General features: G+C 45.4%; 1 protein-coding gene across 2 annotated transcripts in view; it reads left to right on the forward strand.

Moving 5' to 3' along the window:
* Positions 1 to 12,558: 12,558 nt before the first annotated feature.
* INF2 (inverted formin 2) overlaps positions 12,559 to 24,752 on the forward strand; it is a 75,059-nt gene continuing 62,865 nt past the window's right edge. For both annotated transcript variants that reach the window (XM_054026351.1, XM_054026352.1), the window contains exon 1: positions 12,559 to 12,799. The gene's annotated coding sequence lies outside the window, so the exon portion shown is untranslated. The remainder of the gene's footprint in view (positions 12,800 to 24,752) is intronic.

A 24,752-nucleotide genomic window follows, 5' to 3' on the forward strand; every position in this document is an offset into this window, starting at 1 on the left:
CTCCACTATGACCCCCAGACCCCTTTCCACAGTACTCCTTCCTAGGCAGTCATTTCCCATTTTGTATGAATGTCCTCTTTGTTCCTCTTGCTTAAATGAGAAAATATGCACAAAGATTCTGTTGCAATAGGAATCACCCTTCTTTTCTTTCCTGATAACTCCTCAGCATGAGAACATTGTTCCTCCACGGGACCTTCTGTGCAATACATGAGTCATATGATTATTTGACTCATATCATATGCTGATGGCCACAAAAAGAAGCCTGATTCTCACTTAGCCCAATCAATTTACTGTCTGATCACAATTTCCACGTAAAAAATGGTTTTACCCAATAAAACACCAGATAATTTAAAAACACCATTTGACCTTGTTCACCTATCCAGATAACCGTTGACATGAACAATAATTCAGGCATATATGCTGCATATGTAAATATATATTAAGGATTTGTACAGATGCCATCACCATAGCATCTGAGCACCCCACAATCTAAAATGTATTTATCCTTACAACACCCCTGTGAGATAGGGAAGCTCTATAATCCCATTTTACAGATGGAGAACTGAGGCACACAGCGACTAAGCAACTTGCTCATGGTCACACAGGACATTTGTGGCAGAGTACTGGGCTAGTATACTAACAACTGGACCATCCTTCCTTTCCTGAGTGTTCATTTATAACCTATATACATCAATGTATATACTATAGATTAGCTATAATGGAATCACTCATCAGGGCACCTGACCTTAGCTTGGCATACCTGAGGAATAGAGAGGAGGGGCAGAGGTGTTATTACACCCTTTTCTGACCCCTTGGGTTGTCAGGGGGCCAATGTAGCCTCCAGTGTAAACTTAGAGCAGCCTCAGGACTGCTCTAAATTTACAAGAACAGGAACTGTTCTGCTGTCTGAGGATTGGCCAGAGTGCTGTAAGTGTTCCAGCTATGTCCCTCCCATGTATTCCCTCCATCTGCCCTGTGATGAGGGATGAAGCAGGTGGTGTAAAAGCAGGCTTTGTACCTCCTTTATCTGGGGGAATCCACAACTATTCATTTAGGGAACTTGGAATCCAGGGTCCTCTGCAACCCTAGCAAGACAGGGCATCAGCTGGGGGAGAGGGATGCAAAGACACAAGAGCAGCCACCTTTTCTGATCATTTGTTTGCAGAGGTCTGAGTGTGATTAGGAAGTCTGACCCAGTTGTAGGCCTGTTCATTTACAATCAAACATGACGTATGCATGTAAAGAAGAGCCAAATTCATAAATATTCCAGGCTATTAGCCACTCCAGATGAGAAGCAAGGTCAGCCTTTGTTCTGCTGAATGCATTAGCTTTGAAAGGGCAGCCTTGTATGTGAAAAAGGATTGCTGTTTGTATCAGTTCCATCCCAAAAATGAGGGGGGGAGGGAGGGTTACATTTTTCCCCAAATCACACACTAAGCCTAAGTACTGCACACACAAAGGGGTTCTGTTCGGTTGCCTTCATTTAAAACACTGACTCAATTTAGCAAAACTAGGCAAGAAATACAGTGACATGTTGATGGCTCAAAGTGCAGAACATGCTGCTTCTGCTTCATCTCAGCAAACTGAGATGCTGGGAACAGATAGCAATCTGAAAAAAGGGAAGGCTGTTCCTTTATTTCAGATGATACTTACTTCTTCTATCATCTTGGTTAAGCTGGTTAAAGCCGACCATAGTCTGGCACAGATTTTTCATTGAAAACACTCGCTTTGTATCCAAGGCCATGTCCATACACCAATTGCTTTAACGACTCTGGTGTAGTTAAAGAGGTACAATTCTTGGTGTGGATGCAATTATACAGTCCAATTATACTTTCAATAAAAAGGGGCTTTGCTGGATCAGGGCTGGAGTGCTCAGAAACTTGCAGGATTGAGCCCTTGCAAAACACTTTCCATGGAATATAATGCAGTTTACATTTGCCCATTTCTGTATCCCCCGACATTTTGGAAAGGTTGTGTCACAAATATGGTATTTTGACGGTAACCCTGGTTTTTTCACACCCCTGAGTGACATAAATTATACCAACAAAAGTGATACTGTAGACATGGCCCTAGTGACATCAAGGGTCTGGCTACATGGATATGATTGGGGCTTTAGTGTGAATGTTTTATAAAAACAGATCCAGTTTCAAATGTATTTGAAATTTGAAAGTGGAAGGCAGCTTAGGTGAAAATGATCGTGAAATGGTAGAGTTCATGATTCTAAATAAAAAATAAATTACTTAATGGAGATATCCTATCTCCTAGAACTGGAAGGGACCTTGAAAAGTCATCGAGTCCAGCTCCCTGCCTTCACTAGCAGAACCAAGTACCAATTTTGCCCCAGATCCCTAAGTGGCCCCCTCAAGGATTGAGCTCATAACCCTGGGTTTAGCAGGCCAATGTTCAAACCACTGAGCTATCCCTCCCCTACCTAAGGAATAGTAAGAGGGAAAACAGCACAATAAAGATAATGGATTTCACCAAGTCAGACTTTAGCAAACTCAGGGAGTTGGTAGGTAAGATCCCATGGGAAGCAAGTCTAAATAGTTCAAGAGAGTTGGCAGTTTTTCAAAGAGACATTATTAAGGACACAAGAACAAACTATCTCACTGTGTAGGAAAATATGGCAAGAGACCACACTGGCTTAACCCGGAGATCTTCAATGATCTGAAACTCAAAAAAGAGTCCTACAGAAAGTGGAAACTAGGACGCTTCTGAGTAGTTTAAAAAAGAGTTACGCGGTGCAGGAAAAGAAAACAAAGAACATGCAAGCACTGGTGCTTGCAAAATAGGTGCTATTGCAATAGAGGGCTGTGAAACCCATATATGCTGTGAAAATTCACTGTAGTTTTCAAAATGCATGAAAAGGCCCTGGACAGAGGATACAAGCGGAGAAGCTGAGCTGGCCGTGAGCCAGACTCAGATGGCTTGAGATATGAGATGTAAGTCATCAGCCAGAGAGATCACATATAGGACAAGGTATGCAATACCCTTTCTTTGGGACCTTAGAGAACAGACATTTTTGTGTAACACAATGCTACTAGCTGGGTCCTCGACAAAGAGACTAAATGCAGGACTTTGTATGTAAAAGCATGAGGCTATACTGCATGTGCTAAAATAAACAGTTAGCTCAAAGGTAAACGTGGCTTGCATCTGTGAATTTGAATTTTAGATGTCTCTCCTGTAGGCATCTAAAATAATACACACAAAATAATATCAATGGAACTGCCCATGAATATGACCAGCCCGACCATTAGCTCATTCCTTCCTCGGCAGCCTGGGGACAAAGAAAGGAAGATGTGCTTTGCAGTGTGCCGGGAAAACTAACATGTGAGAGCAGCAGGAGAAGCACTATTGATTATGAAGGGATTTTAAGGAGGTGAGAGAACTGAATCTGTAAGATTTTACCTTCAGTTAATCTATGCTTCAGCATCGGTTGGATGTGTCCAACAGAAGGCAGAGCCTGGCATTGCGATAACTGCGGTTCTTTAGAGCCATCAGGCTGAATTCTGGTCTCCGTTGCAGTGGTGTAAATAATGTGGAAATCTCTGAAATACAATATGTGAAATTAATCTGCAGTGTAACTGCATTGAAATCAACTAGACCTGGCTCTTGCCGCTTTTTCCCCATTTGAAATCATGTTTGAGATGTAATATTGTGGGTGTGCACAAAAACTGGGGGCTAAGCAGTAGGGGCAGATGAAGACTGAAGAAACAGAAGACTCTCTTGCCCGGCAAGTCAGGATCTATCAAAATAAAATATGGGGAGGTGAAAATGACTGAAAAAAATCTTTAATTATCACCTCTAATCGAGCTATGTTATATAATAGAGACATGAGTGGGTTTTAAAAGGGTTTATCTGAATTTTTAGGCATTTGACCAGTTCTTTAAATCCATGTTTTATAAATGGTTTAAATTCTTATCTTCCACCCATTTCAACATCTGCTTTAACATTGTAAACTTGTATCTAAATCTGTGTATGTGTGTGTGTTTGAGAGAGAGAGAGATCACCAAATCCAGATCTTCAGATACGTCTCTGCAATCTTTATTAGCAAAAAGAACAGGAGTACTTGTGGCACCTTAGAGACTAACAAATTTAAAAGAACAGGAGTACTTGTGGCACCTTAGAGACTAACAAAAAATGAAAAAACTCGCACAGATACAGACATCATCTTCCTTTTATTAGCAAAGCTATTCTTATTTTATCTCCTGTGGTTTAGGAAACACAAAAAAACATAGCTTGCTCTATGGAATACCATATTGCCTACATCCCTTACTGTGTTTCCTGCTTCAGGAAATTAAACATTTTTTATTAATTTGCAGCTCAAAACAAAGTCTTTTGTTGTATGTCCTGACCTTCACTTTGAGTATCATTTCCATGTGGATTAAGCAAAGAGAGAACATTTTATAAATGTTTCTGTACAATAAATGACTTTTAAGCTGAAACAGTGCTAGAGACCTCTTCTGTTTGAAAAAAAAATTCAGTAATCCATAGGGAAGAATATAAAATATGATTCATGCCATGAGACCTCGGGACTACAATTCATAAAGCTGTACAGTAATGAAATGCTGTATATGTCAGATCCCTTTCTAAACAAGCTAATTACCAAGGAGTTTCAAACAAGGGATATTTCTCACACATGCCTTGACTCCTTTGATCCTGCCCTGAAGTCATAAGGCTAAGAGAATTCAGTTATAAGTAAAATATTCTGGGCCTACATCAGATCTTACTTGCACTGCTGTTACTCCTCTGAAGACAACAGCAGAGCTCTGCAGGAACTGGAAATTCATCGATTTTGATAGAATCCACTCAAAACCAAACAAAAACAACAACCGCAAAACAATCAAAATTTCCTGCAGAATGAAATTCTGAAAAACATGTGTTAGAATCAAGATTTCACTGCTGGAGAAAAAAAGGGATAAGCTGGGTAGGAAGGGAAAAAACTCCAATTCAAACAAAATATGTGTACTAATAAATACTAAAAAAGGAACACTGGCTAGCTAACATCTGGGAACAACAGTCTCTCTTTTCCCAGTGTGCTCCTCTGAGAAAGTTCCCCCTGTCCAATCCAGTGTCCAGTCACATTGATGGAAAAATTCCTATTGGCAGCAACATTCCCCTGTTCAATGGGAGCACTGTGTGACCCAGGACCAGTAATTATTTATTTTGAAGAGGTTTTACTGACATGTTTAGCAAACATTTCAGCAGGGCCCAGTCCAGAAGAAAAGTCAACTTGAGTGGCTAAATTCAGCCTTGCTTTATGCCAGCTTGTGGAATAAATGTCCATAGGGGTGAAGTTGCCTCACAGAAAAAGAACGGGCAGCCAGAAAAATGGGCAGTGCTGGCCAAAAAGGGTGACTGGCTGAGGTGCATCCCCTTAGCAGCATTCATTAGCAGGGCCAGTGCTTAATTTGTAATGAAAGAGGTGCCAGGGCCCAAGCAATTAAGTGCTGGGCTCAAGCAATTTTTTTACATTCATAAATGATGCAGCAAGCCCAGAGGTGCCGAGGCTATGAACAAATTAAGCACCGAGCAGGGCTCTTATGCAGGAACTAAAGATGCCTGTCCCAGGAAGAGCAACACTGGGGGGGAGGGATAGCTCAGTGGTTTGAGCATTGGCCTGCTAAACCCAGGGTTGTGAGTTCAATCCTTGAGGGGGCCACTTGGGATCTGGGGCAAAATCAGTACTTGGTCCTGCTAGTGAAGGCAGGGGGCTGGACTCGATGACCTTTCAAGGTCCCTTCCAGTTCTAGGAGATGGGATATCTCCATTAATAAATAATAAAATAAATAAAATAAATGCTGCCTGCCCTCTGGAGTGGCCTTTGCTAGTACAAAATATCACAGTTTTCATCTCCTTGTGCCAGCGGTCATCAATATAGCCCAAGGACTGATGACTATCACAACTGGCAAACCAGGTAAATATTAGCTTTTTGTCAGCTTTGCTTAAATACAGCACACGTCACTTTCCACCAGGCACATTTCACAGAGCGTATCACCAACACTACCACAAGGCGCTTTAAGTATTGCTTCAAAACTGAGTGCAAATATGTGCTCGTAATTCTTGCCCTGTGCTCTTTTCATACCAGAAGGAGTGGGACTGAATGGAGATAAAGCCAGGTGGGCATTGTCTATACTGAGAAAGGGCATCATGTTAGAAAACATGTTAAATTGACATGCGTTGTTAAATAACACACTATAAAAACACACTGGCTGAAATTTTCATTGCTGCCTAGGAGAGGTGGATGCTTAATTCCCATTAAAATTAATAGCTGAGTAACCAACTGACATGATTTTAAACACAACAGTCCTGGTCTATACCAAGTGCTAAATCATGTTTACATTGTGTTAGTTAATGGATTCTCTAAACCAATGGATTTTCCCAGCGTAGGCTGGGTCTTTCATTACTAGGCTTATGCTTTCATAAACCTCTGGGGTGAAATCCTGGCCCGAGATAATGGGGCAAACTCCAATTTGATTCGATGAGGCCAGTATTTCACCCCTAGTTTCAAACACAGGATCTGCTTTCTTGGAGGGTCATTTAAGTGCAGATAAACTAATTGTCTGAAGCCAAAGATTCACTGAATCATAAATCTCAAACAGCGAATAGTGAAAAAGAGAACAGTGAACCTTGGTGGGCAGCAAAGCATGAGAACCAATGTATGAGCAATGATGGGTGAACTTCAAAAGGATCAGAGTTCAGGTTTCGTTCAGATAAACAGCCAAAAGTTTGGAGAGTCCAGTCTTGCCCCTATTGAACTCATTGGGAGTTTTGCCATTGATTCCATTGTAGCAGGAGCATAGCCTTGGTGCTTATTCAAACCTTATTAGTTTGTAAAATTGGGCTACCGATATTATGAGAACAAGATTTCAGGCATTTCAGGTCCCATGTTGGGTCTTCAGGGGGTTGCCCAGGTGTAAGTGTGGGAGAATTTGGCCCAGGTCATTTCATTCCATTTGCAAACATATGATGCAATCAGCAGTGATGTGTTTTGTGCTAGCAAACCAGGGAAATATGGTCTAGATGAAATTAGTGTATGGTGGGTGTACAACTGGTTGAAAGACCATACTCAAAGAGTTGTTATTTATGGTTTGCTGTCAACCTAGCAACCTGGGTCCAGTATTATTCGCTATTTTCGTTATGATTGGATAATGGAGTGGAGAATAGGCTTATAAAATTTGAGGATGACACCAAATTGGGAGGGGGTGCAAGCACTTTGGAGGACAGGATTTGAATTCAAAACAGCCTTGACAAATTAGAGAACTGCTTTGAAATCAACAAGATGAAATTCAATAATGATGAGTGCAAAGTACCACACTTAGATAGGAGAAATCAAATGCACAACTACAAGATGGGGAATAATGGGCTAGGTGGTAGTGCTGATGAAAAGGCTCTTGGGGTAATAGTGGCTCATAAACTGAATGAGTCAATAATGTGAAGCACTTGCAAAAAAAGGCTAATATCAATCTGGGGTGTATTAGCAGGAGTGTCGTATGTAAAACACAGAAGGTAATTGTCCCACTCTACTCAGCAGTGGTGAGGCCTTAGCTGGACTACTGTGTCCAGTTCTGGGTGCCACACATAAGGAAGATGTGGATAAATTAGTGAGAGTCCAGAGGAGAAAACAATAATTATAAAAGGTTTAGAAAACTTGACCTAGGAGGAAAAGTTAAAAAAACTGGACATATTTAGTCTTGAGAAAAGAAGACTCTGATGGGGACCTGATAAAAGTCTTCGGATATGTTAAGGCTGTTATAAAGATGATGGTGATCAACTGTTCTCCAGCTCCACTTAAGGAAGGACAAGAAGTAATGGGGTTAATCTGCAGCAATGAAGATTTAGATTATACATTAGGAAAAACTTTCTAACTAGAAGGGTAGTTAAATTCTGGAATCGGCTTCCAAGGGAAGCTGTGGAATCCCCATCCTTGGCGGTTTCTAAGAACAGCTTAGAAAACCACCTGTTGGGGCAGTTTAGGTTTACTTGGTCCTACCTCCACACAGGGGGCTGAACTCGACCTCTTGAGATCCCTTCCAACTCTATATTTCTATGATTCTATGCTATTATTGAATGAACAATGCAGGATGGAAGTCAATTGCATAATCATTCTAATTTGATCAACACTAAGGGTACGTCTATACTTACCTCTGGGTTTGGCGGTAAGCAATCGATCTTCTGGGATCGATTTATCGCGTCTTGTCTAGACGCAATAAATCGATCCCAGAAGTGCTCGCCGTCGACGATGGTACTCCTGCTCTGTGAGAGGAGTACGCAGAGTCGATGGGGGAGCCTGCCTGCCGCGTGTGGACCCGCGGTAAGTACTTTGTAGTTTGAACTAAGGTACTTCGACTTCAGCTACGTTATTCACGTAGCTGAAGTTGCGTATCTTAGTTTGAACTGGGGGGTTAGTGTGGACCAGCCCTGAGAAAACAATGACAAAGGTATAGGGAAGTAAACTGATTATGTGTGCTTCATAAACCTAGTGAATTGTGTTTGCCAATGAAATGCAGAGTTGAAAAATAAAAAAAAATGCACACAGGATCTACACCCTTTTACAGAATCTTGTGCAGACTAATCAGAGGCATGGATGGGGATGAAAATATGACCCTGTACTTTTTTTGGGTGTAGGATAATAATAAGAAATGCAAAGGCTAAATAAAATTACAGTGGAGCCCAGAGCTCAAATGGTACATGTGTGGGTAAAAAAGAAACAGCTTTTCCCCATCCTATTCACTCACACTCTCTCTCTCTTTCTCATGCACACACAGATAGTACTTTATTCCAACCAATTAACATGGGAACCTGTGTTCTTTCCAGTTCCTCCTTCTATTTCACTTCAGTGGGACAGATTTTTGTAGGGTAATGGCCAAGGCTTTTGCAAAGAGACACAGTTCAACTTCATAATTGTCATAGTCCTGAACTTTTTCCCCATTTCCTGCTATTGCCAAGCCTTGCCCCTCATTTCTACATCAGATGACAGAGGTCCTCTCACAGCACAGAAATTCTTCTGCATGGTGTCACTTTTCCTCTCGTTCCTAACTGATGCAGTGAGCTGGTGTGCAATGTGCATCTCCAATCCCAGATGGGAAGCAGTGTTGCCAATATAAACTTTAGAGTAGGATGGGTGAACTAAGAGCAGCTGAGCAGGAAGCCAGGTGAGCCCCTGTTACAGCTCAAAGAAGCTCCAGATACACCACTTTCTTCAAGGGTTCTGAAAGAGCCAGCCCTCCCTTTGCCCCCTACCCCAGCAATTCCCAAACCCCAGGAGAATCCCCTGGAAGAGAAGAATAAGAGATCAAACAAAGGAGAATAAAGATACTGAAGTATAAAATATCTGGGATTTGTCTTTCTTCAGTAGCCAATACCTGAGGACATAAAGCACTTCTATTTCCTGGGTAACAGTTAGCCCTTTAAAAATCAAGCTTAAAACCTATTCATTTCAGAAAACTATTCTTGGGGGCCCATCAATTTGTTTTGATGGGGTGTCTAGGTTTATTGTGTCGGGGTATTAGCTGGGGAAGAACCACAGCGATTAAAAGGTTTAATTTTTCAAAAATAACAACAATAGACCTGTTAAGTCCTGCTAGTGAAGGCAGGGGGCTGGACTCGATGACCTTTCAAGGTCCCTTCCAGTTCTAGGAGATGGGAGATCTCAATTAATTTAAATTTAAGGTTAAGAGCTGTTCCTAAGAGCTGCAGTCTCCTTCTCCCCTACCCCCCACAAGAACTAAAGTCCTCCCCTCCACCCCCAAAAAACCCTTGTTTTTAACAAGCAAATGGTAACATCAACATCTCACAGATCCACTTTTGCGAGTCAAGTTTTACAGATTTCCCAAAGTTGCGTATTTATCCTGTAATCATTGTGTGACCTAAATCAAGCATCAAAAGGCTTGGCTATCCCCAGCCCACAGCAATGGTATTACTGTTCAGGCATTGCAAAACAACTTCATCCCAACTTTCAGTTCAACTTTTCTCCCTCTCCAAAGTCTGTTTGTCGGGTGATGTCACTGGTGGGTTTGCTGAGTAGAATGAAATGCTCATAGACTCATAGACTCTAAGGTCAGAAGGGACCATTATGATCATCTAATCTGACCTCCCGCATGATGCTCATCAGCTCTTAGTCTGTGGCTAGCAATGCTACTCACTGAGTGAGGCAGCCCCTCCATATCTCCACCACTGAAAGGAGATCCCCTATGTCAAGCAGAAAAAGGCCATGCATCCCCTTTCCTTCTCTTTCCCCCATCCTCTCCCCTTCGATGATGATAATGTTTAGAAGGTAAATTAATCCTTATTCCTATTTTACAGATGGAAAAACTGAAGTACTGAAGTAACTTGCCAAAGGTCATAGAATCATAGAATATCAGGGTTGGAAGGGACCTCAGGAGGTCATCGAGTCCAACCCCCTGCTCAAAGCAGGACCAATCCCCAACTAAATCATCCCTGCCACTGGCCTGTTGTATGAAGTGGGCACAGAACCCATGTTGCCAGAATCCTAATCCACTGCCCTACTCATTGGGCCTCACACCATCTATTTAGCCTATTCCGATCTTCCACAACTTCCCCTCACCTCCTTTTTCCTCTCCTCCATAACCCCCCACCAGCAACAGAATAAAGGCCTTGCACTCCAGGCCCCACAGTCAGAGGGAGACCAATTGAAGAGAGAGTCAGTGCCAAGGTAGTGGGTAAGCACACAGGTGCAAGCCTGCTCCTCCCTGGTGTGGGCAAGGAAGATGAACTGAGCAGGCAGAGAAGAACAGAGCACTGCAGTGGTGACACCCTGTCACTGGGCTCCCATTGAGTACTAGACCCAAGTTTAGGTCCTTCGCCTTCAAGGCTCTCAATGAGCTCAGGAGCAATTGCTGGGGATCATGTCTCCCTCTGCTCTATGTGATCAACAAGAATACAGATGTCGATGACACAGAGATGAACTTCCTGAGCAGGGGACAAGTTACTCTTCAGTGGAATTCTCTGCTGCGTGTCAAGCTGTGAAGTGGGCTGTAGTCCACGAAAACTTATGCTCTAATAAATTTGTTAGTCTCTAAGGTGCCACAAGTACTCCTGTTCTTCTTTTTGCGGATACAGACTAACACGGCTGTTACTCTGAAACTTGTGCTCATGTTGTCTCCCCTCCTGCCGCTCAGAAGCAAGAAATGACCATTTCTCCCAACGGAGGCAGTACACTGATCAGTAACAAAACTGCACCAGGGAAAAGGAGAGACTTTATCCTAGACACCACTGCCATAGGTGCATTAGACAAGTGTATAGGACATGCAGGGAGGACTAGAAGAAATCCATCCTCACTGCTTTGGCTCTTATGTTGTGTTTGGCTAATATAACATGGGGCGTGTTGGGTTGTAAGCGAGATGACATCTCTAAAGAGAAGCAAACAGCCAGAATTATCATGACTATGGCCAGGGAGGCAGAGACACTGGCTCCCCAGTTCGCACCCTGTGCATGCTACAGGCTCCCCATAATTTTCTGCCACCTGTGGATCAGGTTTTATAGATCCTTTCTCCGTCCTCCCTTCACCTTCATCCACCCATCTCTCCTCTTCCACCATTTCCCTTCACCCTCATGCATCCTCCCCTCATCTCCCTTCCCCCTCACCCATCCTCCCCTCCTCTTCCACCATCTTCCCTTCCCCCTCAGCCACCTTCCCCTCCTCTTCCACCATCTCCCTTCCCTATCACCCACCCTCCCCTCGTCTTCCACCATCCTCCCTTCCCCCTCAGCCACCCTCCCCTCCTCTTCCACCATTTACCTTCCCCCTCACCCACCCTCCCCTCCTCTTCCACCATCTCCTTTGCCCCTCATCCAGTCTCCCCTCCTCTTCCACCATCTTCCTTCCCCCTCTCCCATCCTCCCCTCCCCTCCCCTCCTCATACACCATCTCCTTTGCTCTTCATCCACCTCCCCTCCTCTTCCACTATCTCCCTTCCCCCTCATCCACCCTCCCCTTGTCTTCCACCATTTACCTTCCCCCTCACCCACCCTCCCCTCCTCTTCCACCATCCTCCCATCGCCCTCACCCACCCTCCCCTCCTCTTCCACCATCTCCTTTGCCCCTCATCCAGTCTCCGCACCCCTTCCACCATCTTCCTTCCCCCTCTCACACCCTCCCCTCCACCATCCTCCCTTCCCCCTCACCCACTCTCCCCTCCTCTTCCACCATCCTCCCTTCACCCTCACCCACCCTCCCCGCCCCATCCACCATCTCCTTTGCCCTTCATCCACCCTCCCCTCCTCTTCCACTATCTCCCTTTCCCATCACCCTCCTTCCCCTCCTCTTCATCCTCTCCCACCCTCCGCTCCTCTTCCACCATCTCCCCTCTCCTCCCTTCCCCTCCCAGGCGCGGGGCCGAGGGGTGGGGGCGAGGTTTCTCCTCCCCCTGCTGCTGCGGGGCCCCTGTCGTTGTGCCGCAGGGCAGGGAACGGCTGCCCCGGGGCTGCTGGGGAGCCGCGGCCCTGGCTGGGCGGTGCCTGGGTCCCGGCGCTCCCTGCACACACTTCTCCGGAGCTGCCCGGCGAGCAGCTGGCGCTGGGCTGGCAGGACCCGCCCTGCTTGGGGCCCGGGGGCCGACCGGCAGGGGGAGAGCGGGGCGGGGTGCGGCTCCTTCCACGTGGGCCGCTGGGCAGTGACAGGAGCCGATCGCCGCCTGCACCGCGCCTGGGACCAGCTGGGCTGTGGTTTCCTGTCCGGAGCTGCCCCGCACTGGAAGCAGGGAGAGGATGATCTTTGCCGCCCCTGCTAGCAGCAGCAGCCGGTGAAGGAGAGAAAAACAAGCGCAGGGAGAGCTGGGTAAGACCATCCTCTCTTCCCCATTGACCCCGGGGGGCTGCTGCGGGAGACAGGGGGTGGCAAGAAAGTGTCACCGGTGACTTGATTTCTCAAGAGCTCGGGGCTGCAGAATCATTTCTGGGCAGAGGCCGGGGAGCTCCGCATGCGTTCGGGATAGAACCGGGCTCCCTGCAGTAAACCCCGCTGGATTCAGCTGGAGGAATTTGTTTTTCCTTTGAAAGAATTGTGAAAGATCTGATTGTCTCCGACTCCGCTATGCAAAGAATTTCAGAGTGGAGGGTAACAAAATCTGGGCTGGCACATCCACCTTAATTCACGGTGGTGCGCCAAAAAAAAAAAAAAAAAATCGGATTGAGGGCTAGTCTGTACCTTCCGTCCTAAACTGCCATTTAGCAGAAATATGGTAAGAAAAACCAGTATTTTTAGACTTGAATGTGTCTGGCCAGGGGTGGTTTTGTAGGTATATTTTGTAAAATGTTACTTTGTAAAAGGCCAGATTCTGACACCCTACTCAGTGTGCATTACTCTGCTGGACTGGGGTCCCATTGATTTCAGGTTAAGATGTCAGCATCTGCCCCTTACAAATACCTTCATTAGCTGTGATGGGCTACAGTGTAATTACATGCTTGAAAATCTGATCATGATTTACTTAGCTGAACGGCTACATTGACATATAAACTGACCGATATGCTCTCTCTGAAAGATGTGGTCCTTCTGGATGAGGGTGAGGCACATTGGTAGTGGAGTATGGGGAAGTTTCTACTTCTGCTCGCTATGCTAGATCTAGTGACATACCACATCAACTACATGCTTTTGAAAATTGCTTTTGCAGGAAAGTATCCTGCCTGGCATTTTTCAGCAAGGCTTCCCCATATCTTGCCCCACCCATTCCTGCGGGCACGTGGGTGCACAGATCCACTGCCACTTCCCAGAGAGCATTTTCGCTGACATCCTAGCAGTGCTGTGAAGGGAAAACCTCATCAGTGCATCAACAACCTAAGAGGAGTTCCAGAGCCATGAGGAAAATTCAGGAGCTCTCCTGACATCCTTCCTGGGGATTGGTCCTGCTTTGAGCAGGGGGTTGGACTAGATGACCTCCTGAGGTCCCTTCCAACCCTGAGATTCTATGATTCTATGATTCTACCCATATTCTCAGGCAGGAGAAACTCTCCAAATCCCGCCTGAGGTTCTAATTCCCAGCAATGTACCCATTTTATGAGACAGATGGCGCTTGCCATGGGTTCCTTGGACTCAGCATACATACATGCCAAATGACCTGACGTGGCAACTCCTCTGGGAGGGCAAACCCCAATTTGAGGAGCACATCAAACAAAATATTGTGTAGCTTGCACCCTCGGGGGTCAGACTGTTGGCCAAATTCAAGGCTGGTGTAAAGGAACTGAACTGAAGTGAGTGGAGTTACCCTAAGGATGAATTTAGCCTACTGCATTTGCCTGGACTTTAACTTCTGTTTCTCAATAGTCAGACTCAACCCTATTTGATCCTAGTTGACTTGATTTTCCATTATGCAGAGGGAATGTAGGTGCTGTCAAATAAGGCCTAGAAACATGGTATGCAGAAATTTATCAAGATATCTGAAATGTTATTTCTGTCTTGTAATAAATGAATAGTTCTATCAGACTCTCATCAAAGGATCTCACTTTACAAACATTAATTTTAAAGTCTCACATGACCATTGTGTATAGGATAATAGATGAAGGATTTCTCCCACCGCTATATAATGGAACCCTCTCTGATGTAGAAGATGGGAGCTGTTGATAACTACACAATGGCTCAGATCAGGAATAAACAATGTATCCAGTTAAAGTTGGCCTGATGTTTTAGGAGGCAGAATGTAATTATCTGAGCTGCCGTTCAACTGCCAGGGTTAACACCTCTGTTCTCATAAAAAGTGTTTATGGGGATTTTATCAGTAAGGATTCAGAACAGGCTGCCAGCTACTGAACCCTGGCCTCTGGGACCATGCTAGGGGGAAAAGTCCCAGAGCCCAACCTCCAGCCTGAGCCCAAATGTCTACACTGCAATTTTATAGCCCTGCAGCCCAACCCCCGCTCCCCACCAGCCCAAGTTAACTGACATGAGCCAGCCACAGGTGATTTATTGCAGTATTGACATACCACAGAGCCCTAGTTATTATCTGTGCTTTTTTACATTTATGATCTTGTTACTTTTTACCTGATGGAGTACAAATGTTAAATATATTGTAAATTCTAGCTGTAGTCTTACAATGTGATTTAACACTATTCTGACTTTGCCGTGGCATGGGGCTCACCACTTAACTCATAATATTATCAAAATATTTTCCTAGTCATTTTCACAGCACACTTTATTATGAGTTTCTAATTCCTAGCTAGAACTAGAACTCAGCATTATTTACCTGTTTTACGGAATCACATACATACAACAGATTATTATAGGGATGCTTATAAATGCTGTGCTGCCAACATTGACTTTGTCTTATAAGGTGAACAAATGAACACTGAAAGCACAAAGACAGGTTTCAGAGTAACAGCCGTGTTAGTCTGTATCCGCAAAAAGAAGAACAGGAGTACTTGTGGCACCTTAGAGACTAACAAATTTATTAGAGCATAAGCTTTCGTGGACTACAGCCCACTTGCACAAAGTACAACATGGATTTTGCAAACATTTATTTTTTTAAGATACTTGGAAGGCCCTCATATACTACCATGTAAAGGGCCATACAAATACTTACATAAACGATTAGATCAACTCAATAAGGTTGAGATTTAGCCTATCACCCTTGATTGTAGTTAATTTAGCTGGCATTGTTTCTGTTAGTTCTGCTGTGGATTTGGGCGTGGGCTCTGACGCAATGTTCTAGTTGTTCCAGTTTAGGAGCTGTGCTGGAAGAATACTAAGGAAGGAACAATTAAAAGAATCTTGCAAAAGAAGTGGACCGAATAGTTCTGTGACTTAGCCAAGCAACTAAACTTTCTAATCAGAGGCTGGGCACTGTCTGTTTTCCCTGGGAAAGTGACTGCTGTATAACAGACAAATTTGATAATTGCTTCCAGATGTCGACAGCTTGGATGGATAGCCACTTCTATGGAACTGAATGTGGAAATAAGTACAAAGAGGGTGTATGTATTCATCTGCTGTTGAGTCATAGTGTATGCATATAAAGAGTTATTGCAGTTGAAAGTAACTAGTTGTATAATGTGGCAGCTGAATATTGGTTGTGATTTGTCAGCATAGTCTTTTATTCCCACAGAAAGTTTAAAGTCAGAGGGGTCTTTGTTGATTAGCAGTACAATAACTTTTCCATTTGACATAATGATCAATATTGTTTTCAAGTTCAGCTATTTCCAACAGCCTGGCACCTTACCTGACATTTCAAAATGCTTCAAAATAGTGAAGTCAGAAATAAATGAAAATATAAGATTTCATGATATATTTAAAATGACCGTAGGAAAGCTGTGAATTAATAAAGGGCCTGACAACAAAGTCAATGGAATTATATTGGGCAGAAATTGGACCCAGATGATAAAATCCTGGCTCCACTGAAGTCAACTGGAGTTTTGTCATTGACTTCAGTGGATTCAGGATTTCACCCAAAATGTTAAAACCACCTTAAAAGTGAGAGCTGCCTTCAAAAGAGACATTAGACTAGGAATAATCTAGTTTAACAACAAGCAGCTGTAGATCTGTCAGATTTTGGAGTTGAAAGGGTCCCAAGTATGGTTCTGCTCACTATGGTTATAGTTATGGCAGGTGTCACCAGGTGGCGCTGTTAAACATCATCTCCCAAGTTCTTCCTCTTAGTACTTGAGCACATTTTTAGACTTGGAAGACATGCTCATGGTGGTGTTAGTTTTGGGGTTTTATATATACGGTTCTGGGTTTTATATATAAGGTTCTGTGCCAGGAGACGGAGAGTTTGTTCTCTGCCTTGGTGTCCAATTAGAGTCATAGGCCTGGTCTACACTTAAAAGTTAGGTCGAGATAGGTATGGTGGTTTGGGATGTGATAAATTAACACCGCTGAGTGCTGTCATTAAACCAACCTACTCCCTGGTGGAGACACAGTTAGGTCTATGGAAGAATTCCTTTGTCAACCTAGCTACTTCTGCTCAGGGAGGTGGAGTTCCTGCATCGACTGAAAAACTCCTTCTGTTGCTGTAGAAAGAGTCTACACTAAGGTGCTACAGCGATATAGCTGCAGCATTGTAGCTGTGCAGCTGTCGCACCCATGGTGTAGACATGGCCATGGAGTTTAAGGCCAGAAAGGACCACAAGACCACCTACTCTGACCTCCTGCACATCACAGGCCACTTAATGCCCACTCATTCACCCGGGTACTGAGCCCAATAACCTGGATTAGACTCGAGTCAGTTCTTCAGGTAGAATTACTCCCTGAGAACTGGGCATTGGTGTTGGGATGAGATTCCTGAAAGAGAGGAATATAAGAAGGGAAAGTCTGATATATGTGTAAATAAAGCAATTACAGTTACACTTAGAAGATATCCAGACATCACTTCATTGATTTTCTCCTCCACTGGGAAGCCAACCTGAAAGGCCCTAGACATCTGCTACTGCTTGGCAGAGGGGCAACGCTGTTATCAGGAGACTGGGGTCAGGAGAAGGGGCAACAATAAGTATCTCAAAGCATCCGAGCACCACAGTGGTTTTGCTCACGTTAGTGTCTCTGGCTTGGAAGGTTGAACCACGTTTAAGTGAGCCAGGACATCAAAGCCCAAGGATAGGAGTCACGAGAGGAGAGTTGGGCAGAATGCAGTCTAGCTCCATACCGCGCAATGCGCAGTATGCTTGATATACTGAGCAAGACTGTCCCCAGCCCTTGCACAGGTCACAATAGGTAAGAAGGGATGGAAGTAGACTTCCCTTCCTGGTAGAACCTATGGCCAGAGCAGCATAGGAACCAATCCCTTCCTGTTCTCCCAGGAATATACACCACTTCCAAGGGGCCAGGGAGGAGGTGGGGCCATTATATCCCCCTCTTTGCGCTAGCCTTCCCAGCACACTGGCAGAACAAGTGGCATCTTCCTAAAGGATGTTCACCAAGGCGAGCCCATGCCTGCTTGAAACACATTCCTTCCCTGAGCTCCTGCATCTACGTGCAGCCTGTGTCTCTGCACCGTTTCCAACACAAGGCTGCGCATAGACGCCCCAACCCTCACAGCTGTCCAACAAAATGAATGAAGATGACATCATTTTTAACTTAGCTGAGCCGGGTCTGTTTGTCTTGATATAGCTGGGAAGTAACTTCGTTACACTCCATTCACTGACAATTAAGCTAAATTATTTTTAACAAGGCAGCTCTCTCTGTGCTTCTTATTCCACATTGGTTTTATCTATCTGCAAGCTGTCTTCTGCTTATCCATTTGGATGGCATTCTCTTCTGTTAAGTCATGCACATCCAGCCCAAAAAGGGATGTGTTGTATTTTCTTTCCAAGAAGATGTTTGCATCATCCATTCTTAGAGCCTCCAGATGGAAGCACAGGCTTATCTAATACAAGGTAGTTTACTTTTGCAAATAGATTTTCTTCTATAGTTCAACACCCACGGGCCTAATTTTCCATTGCCTTTGTGTGGTCATGCACAACAGTGCACAGCGACAGTAAAAAGCTACCATTCTGAGGCCTTGTTTAATTAACCTGGATTAGTTAAACTGGTGCAAGTCCTTGTGGGTACACTCTTATTTCAGATTAAGAGTGTCTTAATTCAGTTCAGTTTAAACATCTTCATAATCAATTTAAGGTAAACCAAAAAAATTCTGGATTACAGCAAAATCAGTGTCCACACAGCTTTTGCACTGGTTTAATTAAATTAATTTAAAACCATACCTTAAGTTGAACCAGTGCACCACTGTGTATAGACAAGCCCTGATTGGGTCATATTTACACCCATTTTTCACAGGTGTAAATGACTACAGAAGGTGCAGGGCATTGGAGAATCAGGCCTCTTTCCCTACCTGATCCAGACCAAAATGTTATTTTCCAGAAGGCCAGGATACGCCCAGATACTTTGCCTTGAATCTGCTTCCCAGATCATTACTTAATCTATGTGAACTGTTATCTACTTGGGTTTTTTTTTTTCCCCTACAGTAAATTATGAGAAGCTATTTTGCTTTCAGTTGTCAGTAGCTTTCTCTCCTGTAAGCATGGCTCTCCCGTTCTCCAATGGCTGTATCCACCATGTTTATTTAATCATACCCAACAACTCCCACCCCCACTTTAGTTTCTCATTCAAAACCTCAGTGTAAGAGCCAGTTAATGGAACTGTACTTTTCTGATGTTTCTTCCATAATGTGACGCAGTCATTCATAGATTATAAAGCCATAAGCAACCACTGTAATAATCTAATCTGAGCTCCTGTATAACACAGGCCATAAGACTTCCCTGAATTAATGGAGTCTTCTAGAGAGGTGCCTGCCATTGTCTGTCACAGTTTCTATTGTAAAATGCAGGTTTTTGTGGTGGTTTCTAACTCCATAAGACTTCCACATATCTAATACAACTCCACGAATCGAATTTAACACAGTTTAGTGATTAGTCATGGCCAGGAGCCCATTATGCTAGGGACAGAATAAAGATAACAAAAAGACAGTCTCTGCCTCAAAGTGTTTACAATCTAGAAGATGCAGATTGTGTTTTTCAGCCAAGATAAAATGCTGCAGCCCAAAACTGCACTGAGGTCCATCCCGCTGTTCATAAATTACAGCTGCTACGTAAAATATCCAGGGATTTCTGGGCCAGATTGTGGAGATTTTGCTCATATTGTGGAGCACATCCATAAGTAGTGCTATTGATTTCCAGAGGGCTTTTTGTTTGTGTAATTGCTCGTCGCCATTGCAAATGCTCTACAATCTGCGCCTTTTGTGTATTCTTAGATCAAAAATGGCTGACCATTTACAAAAATTAGTTACTCCATCAATTAGATTAATTACTTCTGCCATTAAAAATTTTGGAAATCTTCGGTTTAAGTGTCAGCCATATCTAGAATGTAGACATAGTGGGAATAAAAAGCTTGTTGGGAGAAAGAAAAGTAGATTGCAATATTTATACAGGATATTAGTGATTCACACTAAGATATTGTGAAGTAAACATTGACTTGCCTTGTTCATGCGAGTTAATGCGCTGCTGGGCACTGAATCAAACCTTCCCCTTGGCTGAAATGCAGGAATAAATACAGCTAATGTTATAGACTAGAAATAGCTAAATAATTTCTCTCCATTTTAATCAGGGAAATGTGGCTTTTAGCCCATTCAGTTGCAGTTTCTATAAGTAGTGTGGTTGAATTATTAAATTTCTCTCTATTACATTGATTTCCTAAGGGCCAAAACCTGGTCCCACTGATCAGCAGCAGTTAGCTCTCAGCATAAGCTTATACAAGAATGGACCACGGACTCTAAACTGCAGAACAAATTGTCCAGTATTTGTTAGCTGTTTAGTGTTTATCTACCTCTGAGGAGCACTTACTGCTTTTGAAAGCCTGGGGACAAATTCTACTCTTCTCAAATGTTACTATTATTCCTATCTAGATATTGGAGTCACATTGGATTTACACTACTGTAACTGAGTGCTAAATGTGCCCCACAAGGTCTATAATGGTATGTTGAAACTGCAGTTAGACACCCATGGCTGGCCAGTGCTAGCTGACTCGGGCTGCAAGGCTACTTAATTGTAGTGTAGATAGTCGGGCTTGGGCTGCAGTCTGGGTTCTGGGATCCTCCCACCTTGCAGGGTCCTAGATCCTGGGCTCCAGCGATTAAACAACCCCTTAACCCAAGCCCCACTAGCCTGAGTCAGCTGGCACAGCCAGCTGTGGGTGTCTAATTGCAGTGCAGACTTACCCTAAGACCAGGAGTGGGCAAACTTTTTGGCCTGAGGGCCACATTGGGTTTCCAAAACTGTATGGAGGGCTGGGTAGGGAAGGCTGTGCCTCTCCGAACAGCCTGGCCCCCACCCCCTATCCGCCCCCTCCCAGTTCCCCTAGGACTCCCACGCCTATCAAACCACCCCTTGCTCCCTGTCCCCTGACTGCCCCCCAGGACTCTCTGCCCCTTATCCAACCCCCCCGCTCCCCGCCCCCTTACCATGCCGCTCAGAGCACCAGGACTGGCAGCCGCACCGCCTGGCCTGAGCCAGACACGCAGTCTGGAGAACTGGGGCAGGCCGGTGGCCTGCGCTGCCTGGCAGGAGCTCACAGCCCCGCCACCCAGAGAGCTGGCGGCACTGTGAGCTGAGGCTGCGGGGGTGGGGAGACAGTAGGGGAAGGGCCAGGGGCTAACCTCCCTGGCCGGGAGTTCAAGGGCCAGGCAGGACGTTCCCGCAGGCCGAATGTAGCCCACAGGCTGCAGTTTGCCCACCTCTGCCTAAGACAGTGGTTCTCAGCCAGAGGTCTGGGGCCTCCGAGGGACCACGACCAGGTTTCAGGGGACCCTCCAAGCAGGGCCAGCATTAGACTCGCTGAGGCCCAGAGCAGAAAGCCAAAGCCCCACCGCATGGGGCTGAAGCCCAGGGCCCTGAGCCCTGTCACCCAGGGCTGAAGCTGAAGCCTGACCAATGTAGCTTCATGGGGGCCCCTGTGGCGTGCGTCCCCAGGCAATTGCCCTGCTTGCTCCCCCTTAACGCCGGCCCTGGCTTTTATATGCAGAAACCCAGGTGTTGTTGCCCAGGTGGGGCATGGAGTTTTTATAGCATGTTGGGGGGGGGACGGGGACTCAGAAGAAAAAGGTTGAGAACCCCTGTCCTAGGAGAGGGAGAGGAGCTCTATTACATGGCCACATTGCTTAAACTTTCTCAGATTGATTAGGAAGTCTGCAAGCCCCAAACTGTTGTTCTGGGTGCACTCATAAGAAAACATTGGAGCAATTCATACATGTAGCGCTGGACTGCTTTAATAAAAAATGTCATTTTATTTATTCATTTAAAGATATTGGACAAGTCTAGTGTCTTCTATATATTAGGCCAGGCAGAGAGAGACAGCTCCTAAGCTGGTGTAAAGTGGTGCAGTTTCTTACATTTCAATGGAGCTTTGCTTGTTTACACCAGCTGAGGATCTGGCCAAGGTAACTTAACCCACTTCTCCATTTATTTGGAAAGACAGAGTATAATACAACTTACTGCCAACAAACTGTTTATGAAGTTCTTGAGATCCTTGCATAGAAAGCACTATGGAAGAGCAAGACATTGTTACTACTAATAGAAACACACCGTATATAACTTTAAACAATGTTTATAGCAAAGGCATTTTGCTACCAGCATGAACATAAAAATTACTCATAAACCACTTTGCTTTCAATCCACTTCAATTACAAGACATTGGAATAGATTTGAAAAGGAAAGATTTGAGAAACACAATTCTAGGCCCCCAGAACTGACGTCTGAAATAATTGACACCCCTTTGGTACAAATTCTGGAGCAGAGCAGTGGAAGGGTTAAAATTGGCCAAGATGTTTTAGAATTACAGAACTGCAACATAAATAAGTTTTTTAAACTGGCTTCAAACTTTTCTATATGGCTCTAGAGAAAGTAATTGGATTAATTTAAAAGCATTTCTGGAGGGGATTAGTTTCTAAAGCACACTAAGCCCCTTTTCTACTTTATGCAAGAAATGATTTTAAACAGCTCAGATGCTTAACTTTTAAAATTAGTGACTGAGCACGCTCAGTAGCAACTCCTCATAATGTTCATATGCAAACAAAGCTTCCAATAAAGTGCATTAGAGAGGCATAGCCACCGATTGTAAGGTGGGGGAGGTAATGACTTTTATTGGACCAACTTCTGCTAGTGAAAGAGACAAGCTTTTGAGTTTACACAGAACTCTTCTTCAGGTCTGTGTAAGCTCAAAAGCTTGTCTCTTTCACTAGCAGAAGTTGGTCCAATAACAGATATTACCTCACCCACCTTGTCTCCCTAATATCCTGGGACCAACACGGCTACAACCTTGCTGCAAGCAATAAAGTGTGTGGAAGAGAGAAAGGATCCAGTAACTTCAAAGAGTGGGTGTGTTATGGAAATCGCAGCTAAGGTTAGTCTTGTTTGAACAGGGTGTGTGTACATAGAGGGTGTGTGCAATTAGACCACTTGCTGTGTAAGATAACCAACCGACCTGGTTCAATGTAATGTAAACAAATATTCATTCAAATTGTGAGTGGCTGTTTGGTTGAGTCCTGCTTTTGCCCCATTCATTTGTGAACATCCATACAAATATTTTTTGTTCACACAGATATTTGGGGAGTGGCTATTCTCTGTATGAATGTCCATCTTCTTGTGTGAATATCCATCTTGTATTTGTGCACATACAAGAGTAGGACTGGTCCAAAAGTTTTGAATTAAACATTTTCCATCGAAAAATGCAGTTTTGTTAACATCCAACCTTTCTGCGTGAAAGGATCAATTTTGGTGGAATTTTCTGTTGGGAAAATAAAAATGAAACTCTGTCTTCCATGAGGCATAGCAGCAGGTCAGACACAGGGAGAAACTTAGGTGCATCATGTGAGATGTAGTCCAGCCAAGAGTAGGGCCCACAGAGAAGAAGAGATACAGGAGGGGCCTAGAACTGCATCTCCCATAAGGCACCAAGAGGGCTGAGGCACATAGAAAAATGAGTGTCAACTTTAGGGTTACCATATTTCCACAATCAAAAAAGAGGACACTGGGGGGGGGGCACCCTAGCCCCGCCCCCATCCATTCCCTCCCACTTCCCACCCCCTGACTGCCCCCCTCAGAACCCCCAACCCCCCCCCGCTTCTTGTCCCCTGACTGCCCCCTCCTGAGAACCCCCAACCCTAACTGCCCCCCTAGGACCCTACCTGTCCCCTGACTGCCCCGACCCTTATGGGTGGCAGGTTTGTAGAAATTTTGGTTGTGCCCTGAACCCGCCCCCCCCCCACCTGCCTAAGGCTCTGGGAGGGGGGTTGGGTGTGGGGAGGAGGTCTGGGGTGCAGGTCCTGGGCTGGGGATTAGGGTGCAGGAGGGGTGCAGGCTCTGGGATAGAGTTTTGGTGCTGGGTGCAGGCTCTGGGCTGGGGCAGGGGGTGGGTGTGCAGGAGGGGGTGAGGGGTGCAGGCTCTGGGATGGAGTTTGGGGGTGGGAGGCGGTGTAAAGGGAGGGGGTGCAGGCTTTGGGAGGGAGTTTGAGGGCAGGAGGGGGTGTGTGGGAAGGGGGGGAGGGGGTTTGGGAGGGAGTTTGGGGATAGGAGGAGATGCAGGGCTGAGGGCTGTGGGTCTGAGGATGAGGGGTTCATTATGCAGGAGGGGGCTCAGGGCCGGGGCAGAGGATTAGGGTGCGGGGGGTTGAGGGCTGGGGCTGGGGATGAGGGATTCATGATGCAGGAGGGGGCTCAGGGCTGGAGCAGAGGATTAGGGTGCGGGGGTATGAGGGCTGGGGCTGAGGATGAGGGATTCATGATGCAGGAGGGGGCTCAGGGCTGGGGCAGAGGATTAGGGTGCGGGGGGATGAGGGCTGGGGCTGAGGATGAGGGGTTCATGATGCAGGAGGGGGCTCATGGATGGAGCAGAGGATTAGGGTGCAGGGGGATGAGGGCTGGGGCTGGGGATGAGGGGTTGGGGGCGTTGGAGAAGCTCAGGGCTAGGGTGGAAGGGCAGGGTAAGGGCAGCCTGCCTTGCCATTAGTGGATGGGGGACACTAGGACCCTAGGGCAGCAGACAGTAGTTGCTGCCAGGAGGGCGTAGGAATGTGCTACTTGGACAGCACAAGCAGGCGGGGGAGAGGGGTGCGCTGCTTTCTTTCGGGCAGGGACGGGGGGGGGGACTTGTGAGGGGGGGACACATGAGGGGGGGTGGCAGGTGGAGGCCGGGGCCCGCTCCAGGCAGGGCCAGGGGAATGCCCCAGCTCCAAATATTGCTGGAGCAGGGCCCCCGGCCCTGGATATTGCTGGAGCTCGGGAAACACCAAAGAATATAACCTGCCGTCCCCCCACCCCAT

The sequence above is a fragment of the Malaclemys terrapin genome, chromosome 4 (genome assembly GCF_027887155.1).
Source record: "Malaclemys terrapin pileata isolate rMalTer1 chromosome 4, rMalTer1.hap1, whole genome shotgun sequence".
Taxonomy (NCBI): Eukaryota; Metazoa; Chordata; order Testudines; family Emydidae; genus Malaclemys; species Malaclemys terrapin.